The sequence below is a fragment of the Momordica charantia genome (genome assembly GCF_013281855.1).
Source record: "Momordica charantia cultivar OHB3-1 chromosome 9 unlocalized genomic scaffold, Mcharantia_2.0 BLBB01000009.1, whole genome shotgun sequence".
Classification (NCBI taxonomy): Eukaryota; Viridiplantae; Streptophyta; class Magnoliopsida; order Cucurbitales; family Cucurbitaceae; genus Momordica; species Momordica charantia.
Window position 1 is genome coordinate 12,050,415 of NW_028275167.1, and position 14,314 is coordinate 12,064,728.

The window sequence follows — 14,314 nt, forward strand, 5'->3', positions numbered from 1 at the left end:
GTAAGTTTTATAAATACAAAATATAACTAACATAAAAAGAAATTATTAAATTAAAAATTTATCTATTCTGTTTTAGGAGAAATAAGTCTGGAAATGGAATACTTCCACACAAAACTTACTTTGTTCTATTATGTTATTGAAAAATTTAGACCCATCAAATGGATTGTGCAATGAAACAAGAATGATATGTCTATCATTTGGAAGAAATATTATACGTGCCGAAGTAGCAATTGGAAAACATGTAGGGAAACAAGTCTTCATCCCATGAATTTCATTAAGTCCACGTAATGATGTGAAGGGTATCTATTCAAATTCAAAAGGAATCAATTTCCTATACGATTATGTTTTGCCATGACGATAAACAAAGCACAAGGACAGACAATTCTGAATGTTGGAATATATCTTCCTCAACATGTAATTTCACATGGACAACTTTATGTTGCATTATCAAGAGGAGTATTAATGTCAACAACAAAAGTTCTTATTAAATCACATGAAGATCAAAGTCGTCCCTCTAGACATAAAAAAAAGTTGTTTAGAAAGAGATTCTTCTTTAATTAAGGTTCAATTTATTATATACTGTTTTTTAAAAAACAAATTTAACTTATTGAATTATTATTAAATACATTTCTTCCATTTTATATGGAAATCAAATTATTCACAAAAGATCGACACAATTATCTATCAGGCAACAATCGAAATAATTAAAAAGGATTAGTACATAGATGGTCTATTTAGGAGTCATAATTGCATAAAAGTATTGAAAGGTCTTGAATTTACACTTTTGTCTAAAATAATTCCCAAAATAGATGGTAGCCATAATAAAAATTACTAATATATCCATCTTAATATTAAATTATTAATAAAATATGAAATTGGTAAGTAATTATTAAAATATATCAAATCCCTAAAATTAGGCTAATTCAAATATCCAAAACTGAAATTTCTAAAACCCCACAATTTCGTAACCTCCTTCATCTCCGTCGATATCCTTTCACCGTTGCGACCGTACAGGTTCTTTCTCTCTTGAAGCTTCTCGTCGATGTCAGAAGCTTATCTCCGACGGTTGCTTCTCCTTTCTTTGCAGAAGATTTCACCGGCGGCCTCCATCACATTTCATAGGGCAACATCATCGCTCTTCCTTCGTCTCCGGCGGCTCCGTCGACTCCATTATACGGTAAGTTCAAATTTCATCTCCGGCCTCCATCGCATGAGCAATCCAGTTCATCAGTTTCCCTTATTTTGTATTTTATGCTATATTTAGGTTTCAATTTTGCACAGAATCGAGGTATATAGTTCTTATTGTTTATGCTCAATTTAGGTTTCAATTTTGGACAGAATCTCTTACTCTTTGGTTCTCATTATCTCTTGCTATATGGTTCTATCATTTATAATAGTGTATATTTGAGTATATATAATATATTGATATTGATTAGGAAATATAATATATCTCTAGTTTAAAGTATCTCGATATATACCAGTGAAACAATTCAAAAAATTAGAACCCAAGCATACAGACCACTTTCCATGGAAAAGGTATTAGGATATACAATATATCTCTAGTTTACAGAGGACTTTCAGTATTACATTGGTATATACGAATATATTTTTCTTTATCCGTTTGTTCTGAACAACGTATATGTGAGGATATATATTGTTTAGATAAGGGTATATATTATATCTCAAGTTTTATGTATCTCGATATATATTGATGGCGATTTAAAGTTAAAAATCTATTGGATATATATCTTACTAATTTACATCAATACATACGGATAAATTTTATATCTCAGAAAGTTTAGTCTATGTTATATCGGATATATCGTATCTTCAATATGTTATACTTTATATCACGTCTTATAGAACTTCATATTGGCTTTCAGCTAGGATTGTTTGCCCTAGAATGAGCCTTTACTATTTTACATGTTTTAGGTAAATATATATTAGTTGAATTACGTTAATATGGTCAAGTGCAAAGGGCTACCAAAACAGAAGGAAAGAATAAGAAGTAATAGGTTACTTAACCAATCTTCCAACAAGTCGAAGAAAGACCATTTATATATTAATCTTAGCTTAGAGGTAAGCAATAATTTCATTATATTATTTTCAAGATCTATATAGGTTATAAATACATTGTATGTTTTAAATTGGGTTGCTCTTAGGATAGCACTGAGGAAGACACACAAAAAAAGGATGCTCAGCCATTGAAGCCTACCTTCTACAAAGATTTGTTCGGTAATATGCCACGTTATAAGAAGTACTCGCCAATAATCATTTTACCATAACTAAATGAAAAAGTTAAGACGGAAGTTACTATATGTGATCCTATAGTTGAGTTTCCAAATGAATATGAAGTTGTTGGAACTCAAATTGTTTCTTTTGCGGTAATACATATAGATACTCTTTATATTTAGCACATTTAATAACGATTATATGGATATTAATATGTTATATTCAGGTACGTGCCGATCAACCTCTTATTGAGGAAATAACAGAAGAAGTAATGGTGGATAATGTGGAGGATCAAAGAGAGAAAAGGAAAGAGATAGAGGAATATCATGTATATATTCTTTATATTTAGCAGAATTAATCGCCATTATATGCATATTAATATGTTATCTTCAGGTGCCTGCCGATCAACCTCATATTGAGAAAATAACAGAAGAAGAATTAATACTCAATAATGTGAATCGAAGAGGGAAAAGGAAAGAGAGAGAGGAATCTGAGGTATTAAAACCTTATTATTAGTATAATTTCTTTAACTAGTAGTATAATTTGAATTTGGAATAATGCAGGATGATGATATCTCAATAATTGAAAGGTTGAAAGAATTAAAGAATGGTGTGCCAGGATTTAAGGGGAAGAAGAAACAAGATGATATGACAACCAAAAATGTGATGATGGTAATTTTTTTCTTCTTTTGGTAGAAGTACATTTTTAAGTTAAATTGATTATCTTAATCTTTATTGAATTAGAATGTTAAAAAATCAAGACGTAAAGATAAGAGGAGAAAAGGGAAATATGATAAAGGCAGTTTTATTGGTCAAAACCGGGCAGATGTGTATGGGGTATGTATTATATATCCATGTACTGTATTGTTATTTTTCAATATATCATGTGCATAATTACATTTAGGCTTATATCATGTTCAGGAGGCTCTATTGTTACTTCCGAGGGATAAGTGGTTAAATAGAACCAAACTTCAAATATACTCAAAATTAGAAGTGTTGGAGAATATTAAGGACGTACTTTCAAAAAAACATCTAAGAAAATCTAGAAATACGTGTTTTGGAAGCCTTTTAGATGTAAAGATCAAAAAATATCCACTACAACTAGTTAGCCACATAATTAGGAGAAAATACAGCCCTTGCCTAGGAGATGGAATTAATTTCAACTTTGAGAGCAAAGTGGTTCGTTTTGGATTACAAGAATTTAAGGCTATTACTGGACTTATGTGAGGAACTACTTTCTGTAGACTTCAAAAAACTGAGTGGGAGATTCTTGACTAAATATTTCAACAATTCCTGTGAAGAGGGCAACAATAAGTACCTTGTTTAATTCAATGGATGTGGTGAAGAAGGACAGGGTTAAGATGACACAATTATTTTTGTTGTCAAATTTCTTGTTGGGAAATCAACAAGCAGTCTGAATTGAGGTGGAATATATCAAGCTTCTTGATGACACCGAACAATTTGAGAACTACCCGTGGGGGCGTGTTTGCTATAACTCAACAATTGACTCTATAAAGAAAGCGATTGAAAACCCTGATGCATCGGGTATGTGACTCTCTAGAATACCATGAGCATTGGTTATTTAGGCATACGAATGCATACCATTGCTTTCTTCAGTGGAAACAAAATATGTCAAGCACATATCTACTAAAATACCACTAATGGTAAACTGGGAGGCTACATCACAACCAGAATGGCGGGATATAGCGATTAGAGTTTTCGAGAATGGGGAGGTATTATTTATTTCTTTATTTTCAATAGCGATTAGTTTTATTTTCAATATATATATATATATATATATATATATATATATATGGATTTTTATCGTTTTATTTATATTTTTGTGAAAAAGATTTTTGGTCCCTAAATTTTTAAAATTATTACTTGAAATATTTCATTATTTCAAATAAAATATCTATAATTATTTTCAAGGACAGTAGGTTACTCTATCTGATAGATGTGGTAATTCCCTAATCTTTCGATTTTGATTTTATCAAAAAGAATACCAACCCGAATTTTCCCTGACATCAGTCTTTTTTTATCCAATACTGCACGAAAAAACAAGAGATTTTTTTTTATCTATCTATTTGTTTCAAATCACTGATGGGTTAATCCGAATATGCATTAATTTATGATAATAAAATATAATAAATTCTTTTTTATTACAAAAGTTTATTCAAATAATATTCAGGTAGGAAATTTTCAATCAATTAAATCTTTTAATGATTTCTTATAAGTCCTTGGTACTCGCAGAAGTGTGAAACTGGTGAATCCATTCTATGAAGAAATTTAAAATTGCAGGTTCTTCATTATTCGTAATTAATTATTTCTTAATTTCTATAAACAAAAAATCTCTCTCTATATATATATAGAAAATATCTATATATAGCGAAATCCATATTGCACTCATACAAAAAAATTGTTATTGATCCAATATATACAATAAAATATGGGTTTAAATAAATTGAATTGTTCCTGAGACTTTTCAAAAACTACCCATGTCATAAGAGTATAGATTACTATGGACTAATTAAACCAATGACTATACATGATTCAATAAATGAATCAATTACATACCAGTTCCAAGAAATTAGAGGTTATGGTAAAACTTCGTTTAAAACGATGTGGTAGAAAGCAACGTGCGACTTGAAGGACATGATCTACTGTGGATTCTTACACCCACCATTTTTTATTATATAAGAACGAAGATGCTCTTGACTCGACATCGTTTGTTATGTTCCATTCGAGCTCTCATTTTTTGAGGGTTTTGATGTAAATAGTACATGATGGAGCTCGGGTAGAAAGTATTGATTCATTTATCAAGGGCAGAGATCTAGGGTTAGTGCCAATTAATAAGTTGAAACAACATCGTAAGTATATGTTCGATATAGAAATCGAAAGGATCCAATTCGAGCAAGTTTCAAATTCAAACGTCAAATTTGATCAAAAGTGTATCATGCGAGAATCCATTATTTATATGATTCTTTGATAAAAAGAAATCATAAAAAATGGTATGTTGCTGCCATTTTGAAACGATTAAATATCACCGAAGTAATGTCTAAACCCAATATTCAAGGCAAGGATAAAGGATTCTGGAACAAGAAAAAACCTGGATGACTATATTACTGATATGTTAATTTTAATGCAGTTCGAGTTTGAAAATATGTTCGAAGAAGATGAGAATGCACCGATTACATGTAAAAAAAGAGTTTTGGAGGAAGGTGAACCATCGAATAGGAATTCATTGAGTTTTCGATCGAATGAAAGCTATATAACTCCACTTTTTGAAGAGTTTAAAGAAATGGTGTTAAGTAGCCTCGATAACATGAATTGCAAAATCAATACACTCTTTTCTGAGATTGAGAGTGTTAAACGACTGTTTAACGATAGATTAAATGTTATCAGAAAAAAGGATGGGGATGGTGATGGGAGTGCGGGTGGAAGGGATTGTAACAATGATGGTAATGAGGGCAATGATAAACATGGAGAAAATTTGGAAGAATATCAACCAAAGGATGATTTATCAAAGGAAAGTGCAGTTACAACAAAGAGTGATAATGATGGAGATCATAATAATGTGAGTATCTAAAATTAATGCATCGTATATGTGTAAATTATGCTTAATTTTCATAATTTGTGCAAGACATGTGTAATGCTATTTACTACGTTTTACATTTTGCAAGGAACTCGGAGTTAAAGAAACCGAAGAAGATTTAATACAAGATGAGTTCGTATGCACAACATTTTTAAATGAGGTTGATAGGATAGAAGAGGCTTGCCAAAAAAAGGTTTGCTTGTATTGTTTTGATAGTACTAATCTTGATTAGTGGCTCATTCAACGATACTCTATGTTGCTTTGTTATAATTTGATTCGTGCAGGACAAGGAGAACATCGACCAAAATGATATTAATTCGAAAGGAGACATGTACATCCATGCTGTAAGTATTAGATTTATTATTTCAGGATAACTAATATAATGTTTTGTCCAGCCTGACCCATATATATGGATATAGTTATATCATATTGAGAATTATATGCTGGTATATACCTTTATTCTTTGTCAGTGACTGTTGGGTTGTGGCGTCATTTAACCCAGGTCATGTTAGTATACAAATTCTTTAACTTCTCGTGCTTGTTTGTCATCTGATTCCACTAACTTTGATAAGCCTTATTGCTTGAGCTTTGTTTGTTCTATAGTTTATTCAGCCAAATTTTGCTTTGTCTGTGAGATGTGACATACGATTTTTGATAGTTACATCTAATATATAATTATTGAAGTCTAGGATCAAACTGCTAATGAATTCTCAACAATGTCAACTGTTTCTTTGATACACAAAATGCTTATTAAAATTGAAGTTTGATAAAGCTAAATTCTTAAGCAAGATTGTTGCCGATGTCTGTGGGGAGTGAGCAACTGAAATAATGTATAATCAACATATTAATATAGTTGTACCAAGTAACATCTTAACACTGGTTCTATTGCTGCCACCCAAGGATATTTGACATATGTGAGACTATATTTTGTATGAAACATAAAGTTATATTAATGTGTAGTTGAGAGGAACAAGAAAGAGGGTAATTGAGATATGAATACATTAAAGAAAGATCTTGAAGTTGAACCATTGAGACGAACAAAACGTAGAGTGGTGATGCCTTCTAACTTGTTATCACAACTTTAAGTATCGACTTTATGTAATGGAATTCATTACTCAAATTTTTGTGATAGTTATTATGTACTTTTTGGTTGGATGTATTCAATATGACTCAGAGATTTGATATACTGAAGCTTCTTTTGTGGAGAATACTAAGTTAGTAATCATTTGATAAAATTTAGACACGCTTGAGTGATATATCAATATATACAATGGTTGTACAGGAATATTTCTTATAGTGTTTATATAGGGATATATCTATATGTAGTTGTAAACTTATGAAATTATGAAATTACTTGACTATCAATATCTCCAAGGGTTGTACAGGGATATATCTTATTCTGTTCATATAGGGATATATCAACATGTAGTTGTCAACTTATGAAATTATGAAATTACTTAACTATCAATATCTCCAATGGTTGTACCGGGATATATCTTATAGTGTTCATATAGGGATATATCAACATCTAGTTATCAACTTATGAAATTATGAAATTACTTAACTATTAATGTCTCCAATGGTTGTACCGGGATATATCTTATAGTGTTCATACAGGAATATATCAATATGTATTTGTCAACTTATGAAATTATGAAATTACTTGACTATCAATTTATCCAATGGTTGTACAGGTATATATCTTATAGTGTTTATAAAGGGAAATATCAACATGTAGTTGTTAACTTATGAAATTATGAAATTACTTGACTATCAATATCTCCAATGGTTGTCCAGAGATATATCTTATAGTGTTTATACAGGAATATATCAACATGTAGTTGTCAACTTAAGTACCAGTATATTAAAATGTAATAATATATAAATTGTAGTTTGACATGGAATAGAAATAGCATAGAACTGAATTTAAAAACAGTAATATGAAATTGTTTAAAGTCCAAAAAATACAATAAGCAAGAAAAAACATATAAATCAATGTCTAACTATTGCATAAGGGAAAATTTGCACGACTTCCTGTTGTGACCATATCTTCCACAACGACTGCATTTAACACATTTTTTAAATTTCAATGCTGATGGAATCCTCAACTTCTTTGATCTACCAGCAAGACGTTTCACATTGGGCGGCAATATCTTTATAATCTCCACATTTTCTGGGATATTCCAACTTGACTAATGACCTAATGGGTGTGTACTTCCACTATACGTGGAACGTAAATAGTTGTTCGAATAGTAGGAGCAGACATAACCTTTGTAGGTAAATGCTTGTGAGTCATTACAGCGCATGCATGTGAACAAGATATTTTAACAATATCCTAGTTACGACAAGAACAGCTTCTTTTCTGAAGTATTACCTTAAACTGTCTATGATTAGCAATTACCTGATAAATATCGTTATTGACAGCATAAACCTAAAAGAAATTTGAAAGATAACAAACATCAGTTATTTATTATTTAAGAGTCCAAACATATACATCTACTAAATTAATTAAACAGAAAACATGTACTAATAAATCATGGGTATTAATAAATTTAATGTAATGATGCTTATGAAAACTTACTTGCATTGTACGACCAGTTGAAACTTGTTCTCTTAACTTACTTTCAACACTTTTCGTGAATTTAGTAATTTGAAAATCAGCATCGTTTTTACGCTCATAGAACCACCTATACAACATCATCCGCACGACTTCTAACATGGAAGTAATTGGTAATTCCATTGCATCTTTCATGGCAGTATTTAGACTTTCTGAAATGTTGGTTGTCATAAAATTGTATCTTGACAAAGGAGAATAAGCACATGACCATTTAGAGAAATATATGCCCAACAACTCCTCACGTATGCCTCGTACAATAGAATCTAAAAGGTGCATGTTATGTTCAAAATCCTCAACATTATATATGCTTTGGCACATGAAAAGAATAATTTATCAGAAACTTTCTCCTTGTACTTCAACTTTAAATTCTTGAAGAGATGGTACGCGCATATGCAGTGGCAAGCAGTAGTGAAAACCTTCTCAGCTGATTTTACTATACTCTTGTGCCGATCGGAGACAATTACAAGGTCTTGATGAGCACTTATACATGGTTTTAGCTATTCAAAAAACCAAACCCATGAAGCGTCATTCTCAGAATCAACAACACAAAATGCCAAAGGGAATATCTGATCATTTGCGTCTAAAGTGCAAGCTGATAACAAAGTGTCATCGTACTTATTCTTCATTGAAGTTTCATCAACTAAAATAACATGCCAACAATATTCCCAGCCATCGATCGAAGACGACAAAGCCATAAAAAGGTACTGAAATCTTCCATGATTTTTTACTTTAAAATCGCAAACTAAACCTACAACATTATTGATGGGATGTGAATCTTGGAGCGGAAGCGGAACTTTGTTCGTCAATTTTGAGAAACAAAATCAAAGGTGTGCAAAAATGAAAACACAGGGGAAAAGTTGTTTTACCTTTAGAGAACGTTTCTTCAATGGATTAACCAACGAACACCACCAAAAGACCTTTCGTGCTATCCTCTAGGTACCTGGAATACGCTTGTGCGAGCAATTCGTTTGGAACGTGAGAGAGAAATTGAAGAGAGAGTTTTTTCGTATCAAGAGAAATTATGGGAGCTACTTTTGTTATCCACTGCTCTGTTTTGCAAAACTGCAAAACCCAATAACAAAACCAGTGACGTGGGGAGACCACACGTCGCTTAACTGACCATTCCTCTGAAATTTTGCAGGGGAGTTAAATATTAATTTATATATTAATATTATTAATTAATAATAATAATTAATATATATATATATATATATATATATTTAATTAATCATATTAATTAATAAATAATTATTAATTATTAATCTAATTAATAATTAATTAATATATATAATCAAATAAATAATTAACACTTAATTATTTATTACAATAGATAGAATCATATTCTATAGCATTTCTCTCGTATAACCTATAATCGTAATGTACATCTTATGCACATTATTTTTTAACCTATAGTTTTAATATGAATCATATTTATATTAATTTTATTTGAATCTCATTCAAATAATTTCTCTCATAATATATAGTTTCAATTAGAATTAACTATATATTATAATGTATCATTATACATATAATCCCTTGAGCAATTTGAACATTTCAAATTTTCCAAAAACTTGATCCTTGTTTTACCCGTTATGAGCTAGTAAGGGGACCTAATTGACCTACAGATTAGAAGCTCAAACGATACGAAATTAATCGGTTAAACTCATTTACCGAGTTAATCAACATTCATTAACTACGGGTCACTCCACTAAAGACTCGCAGCTGTACTCTTCTCACTACAGAATATTTTCATGTCCACGGGTATACAACCATTAATGACAAGTCAATCCTTCACGAGTGTTCGTAACTCAAGCTGGGTCAAATTACCGTTTTACCCTGAGTTACATCTTACTCCTTAAATACCACTTCTCCTCTGATAAACAACCATGTTATGGTTCGACCAATAACCGGAAGTCCCTCTCGGGCCAGTGAGAGGGTGGAGCCCCTAAAGTCGGGAGGAGTGAATTCCATCTTGTGAAGTTATGTTCCCAGCTCCCCATTCGGTCTCGTCCCCAAAATGGTAGGAATATTGAGTCGGTAACTCGGGCCACTCTTACCCATACAGATCAAAGGACGAGCTGTCACGGGCAGAAGTTCATAACTCACTTAGGATTGAGAATGAGTTGTCTGGTCATCTTATGAAATAGCAATCTGTTACTCAACGGCGTTACATCTAAAGATTGGCTATTTCGCAGTCCGATTTTATACAAACTCATTGTATAGGATACCCCCACTCATATATTTCCACACGAACGACCAGCATCGAGTCGTCTGGAACATTTACAGAGTGTGCCGTATCCATAGTGTTGCCAGGATAAGGTACTCAGCCTTATCCATATACTATAGAACGTTTGGGTTATTCACGAGACATTATCCACTTGTATATCAGGGGTATATCAAATATATACCTCGTATATTAGGGGTATATCAATTAGATACCAAATATATCAAATATATACTTAATATATATACTGTCCTGGTTACATGATAATAACCTTAGATGTCTAGTTTATTGGATTTTGGACAATGTAATGCTATGAATTCAACAACAAATTTATTGAATAAAACTTTATTGAATATACATTTGTTTTTACATAAATACAAACTAATGAGTAAGACTCTTCAGGAGATCCCCTAATTTCTTTAATTTCAGATTCTCTTGCATGCCATGCTTTTTTATAATTGATACTAATACTGAGTTCTCTACGCACATGGGATATAACATCTTTAACACTAAACAAATCTCTGTCGGACATGTTAATCCTATCCTTAATAAACTCCTTGATAATAGAAAAAATTGCTTGCCTATGATCGTTAAGAACTATCTCAAGAGAACATGTATGTTCTTGTACAAATTTCTTTACTATCCAAATCTCACTTCCTTGGTCCCCAAACTTGAAAGTATGAAAATACCACTGGCAATTGTCCATAAAGCAACGGACAATGAGTACATCACGATTTGATTTGATAATCCTAAATTGAAAGTTATCTTTTATAGCCATAGACCGCAAAGCATCCTGTAAATTTTTCTTTCCACAAAACTTGTCATTCACTTCAATGTGGAAATTCCCCGAAATATTGGCAACATCAATCGAGTGATGAAATTGACCAATTGATGGAACACCATTGTCTATCGAACTTGAAGTATTAATAGGCATGCGATCTAATACATTAGAAAGACAATTTCTATAATCAACGACTAAACTTCAACATTGAACGGCACCATTAAAAATGATGTTGTATAACCAATACACATCCTTCTCATATGATATTTTTATGTCCTTCTTAATAAACTGAGTGGTTCCAATGCAAGAAAAGACATCAGGATAACTTGAACTACCTACTCATCCCAATTGTTCCATTATATCTTTCATCAAATTGGCATATGACATTTATTGATGTATAATTAGTTTTGACACTTTGTAATCCACGTAATTATCTCTGTCGTTCAAAACTCACTATGAAACATGCTCACGGTAATAGAAGTTCAACCTACATGATATTTATAAAAGTACTTTTACTTACGTGGATATAAATTATATACTACTTAACAGACATTTATACATAATGTTAATAGTAGATTTCAAAAGTACAAGTATATTATATACTCATATATGTACTAATCCCTATCTTATAATAACGAAACAACATGAACATAATCTATACCCATATATATGAATAGCTAAACTGTAATTGAAAACAAGATAATAATAGGAAGTGCAGCAATAGGAAGTGTAGTAATAATGTTAAAACTATGATATTAACCTGTAATCATAAGAAATAATAAAACCATGTAATTGCTTATGGCGTGAATGACAGTGGAAAAAACTGAATTCAGGTTTTTGCTTGGCAGTAGCGTGCAAACAGCATACTGTGTTTTTTTTTTGTTTTTAACAAGTGCGAATGTGAGAGGAGTGCAGAAAATTTAGATTACCATTTTGAATCATTGTAGCACCGTGTACCATAGCAGAAATCGAAGAGAAAGTGTTCGTTGCACCGTAGCAGTGAAGGAAGAAGAAAATCGGAAACAATGGGGATGATGAGATTTGAATATTTTTTTAATTAATAATATTCGTAAATAAAGCAAGTAAATCTTTTTTAAGGGATTTGGAGGAGAGAGTTAAGGAATTTGAATTGACAATTAATATGAGGCCCACATTTATTAAGAAATTGTGATATTAATTTATGGAAATAACTATTTTATATTTCAAAAAATCAAAATCCCTTAATAAATGAAAATGCAATAAGTAGGGGTAAATTCGAAATTAAATTAAAATCCTACCTGCAAAAATCTAAAAGTGTAACTTTATAAAAATTTAGACATTTATGTAAATAAATTTCTAAAATAGCCCTCCGAAGATATTTCTCTAATTAAAATATGATATAAATTATAACTTGATGGTACTTTATAATTATTTGGATTTTAATTATATTATTCTTGTAAAATTTCAAACTTTCTACTATTAAAATATATATTCATTTGATATTTTTTTTGCGAATGCATTTTTTATTTACTAAAAAACGATAAATTTCACGTGCATCGCACGTGTTACTCACTAGTAATATAAAATTACTCTATTTTCTTAGGATAATTTTTAAATGAAAATTACATATTTTTTTAGTAAGTATTAAATAAAAAATAAATTAAGTAATAAAAATTCTATATTTTTATAAATATTTTTTTTAGATAAATGAATTTCTTTTAAGTATATATAATATTTTGGTAAATTAATCATTAATACAAAGATTTCTTCTTTTTTTTTTTTTGGTATATCTTATCTTTATCACATACATTAAAATTGATCTAGGTTTTTACACTATATTATTTATTCAAAATTTTTTTTATGGTTTTTTAGTTCAAATATTTGTATGACATCCAACCGTAGCATAGTTCAATTGTTTAAGGTATTTATCCCTAATCAAAAGGTCGTGGCTTCAAATTGCCAGTTTTATAGGTTGTTGTACTAAAAAGAAATATTTTTAATGACATAAAGTTTGTGTTAAAATTACAAAAATATATTTTTGTAAAATATTATTTATGGCACCCTATATAAATTTTCGCAATAAACTTTCAAATTTATCACATTAGAACTTATGTTTATATAAGTCTTGCAATTTCCACCCTCTGCTAACTTCGTACAAATTCACTCACTAATTTAACAACTAGCAACGTAGAAATTTAAAGGTGCGTTTGGTTTGCGATGGATTCAATAGGGGTGAGCATCAGTCGGTCGGGGTTGGTTTGTCGAAAACCGACCTTGGCTGATAGTTTTTTTGACAATCTTTTTGCCGGCCGACTGACTATCGGTGTTCACGGCTTGGGTTATAGAGATTTTTTGAACCAACCCAAATCACGAGTGAAGTTCGTAACCCAACCCAACCCTCATATTTTCGGATTCGTCCGGGTTGGGTTATCGGGTTGGAATTTCGAAGGGAGGGAGATGAGGGACAGGGAGAGACGAGAGACAAGGGAGTTGGACGACAAAGGGGAGGGAAAGAGAGAGGCGGCAGTGTGGAGGCAGAAGAGAAGTTGTGGAGAGGAGTGATTACAGAAATAAACAACAAAACAGAGAAAATAAATCGGACCGAAGGAGAGGGAGACGAAGAATTGGAAAGGTGATTGATAAGAGGGGGAAAAAGGGAGATTAAGGGTTGGGAAAGTGACGAGGGAGAAGAAGTGGGTGGGATGGAGGGATGGTGGGACAGAGGGAAAGGAGACGAGGGGTGGGAGGCCAGATGGGAGGGTGGGACATGGGAGGGAGACGAAGGGGATGGGAGGTGGAGAGGGGATGAAGGGGTGGGGAGGTGGGTGAGGCGGCGGAAAACTCTAAACTATATATATATATATATATATATATATATATATATATA

General features: G+C 31.5%; 1 pseudogene; it reads right to left on the bottom strand.

Annotated features, from left to right (window-relative positions):
• Nucleotides 1-1,116: 1,116 nt before the first annotated feature.
• Nucleotides 1,117-11,601, bottom strand: LOC148208964 (uncharacterized; annotated as a pseudogene).
• Between the last annotated feature and the right edge of the window lie 2,713 nt (nucleotides 11,602-14,314).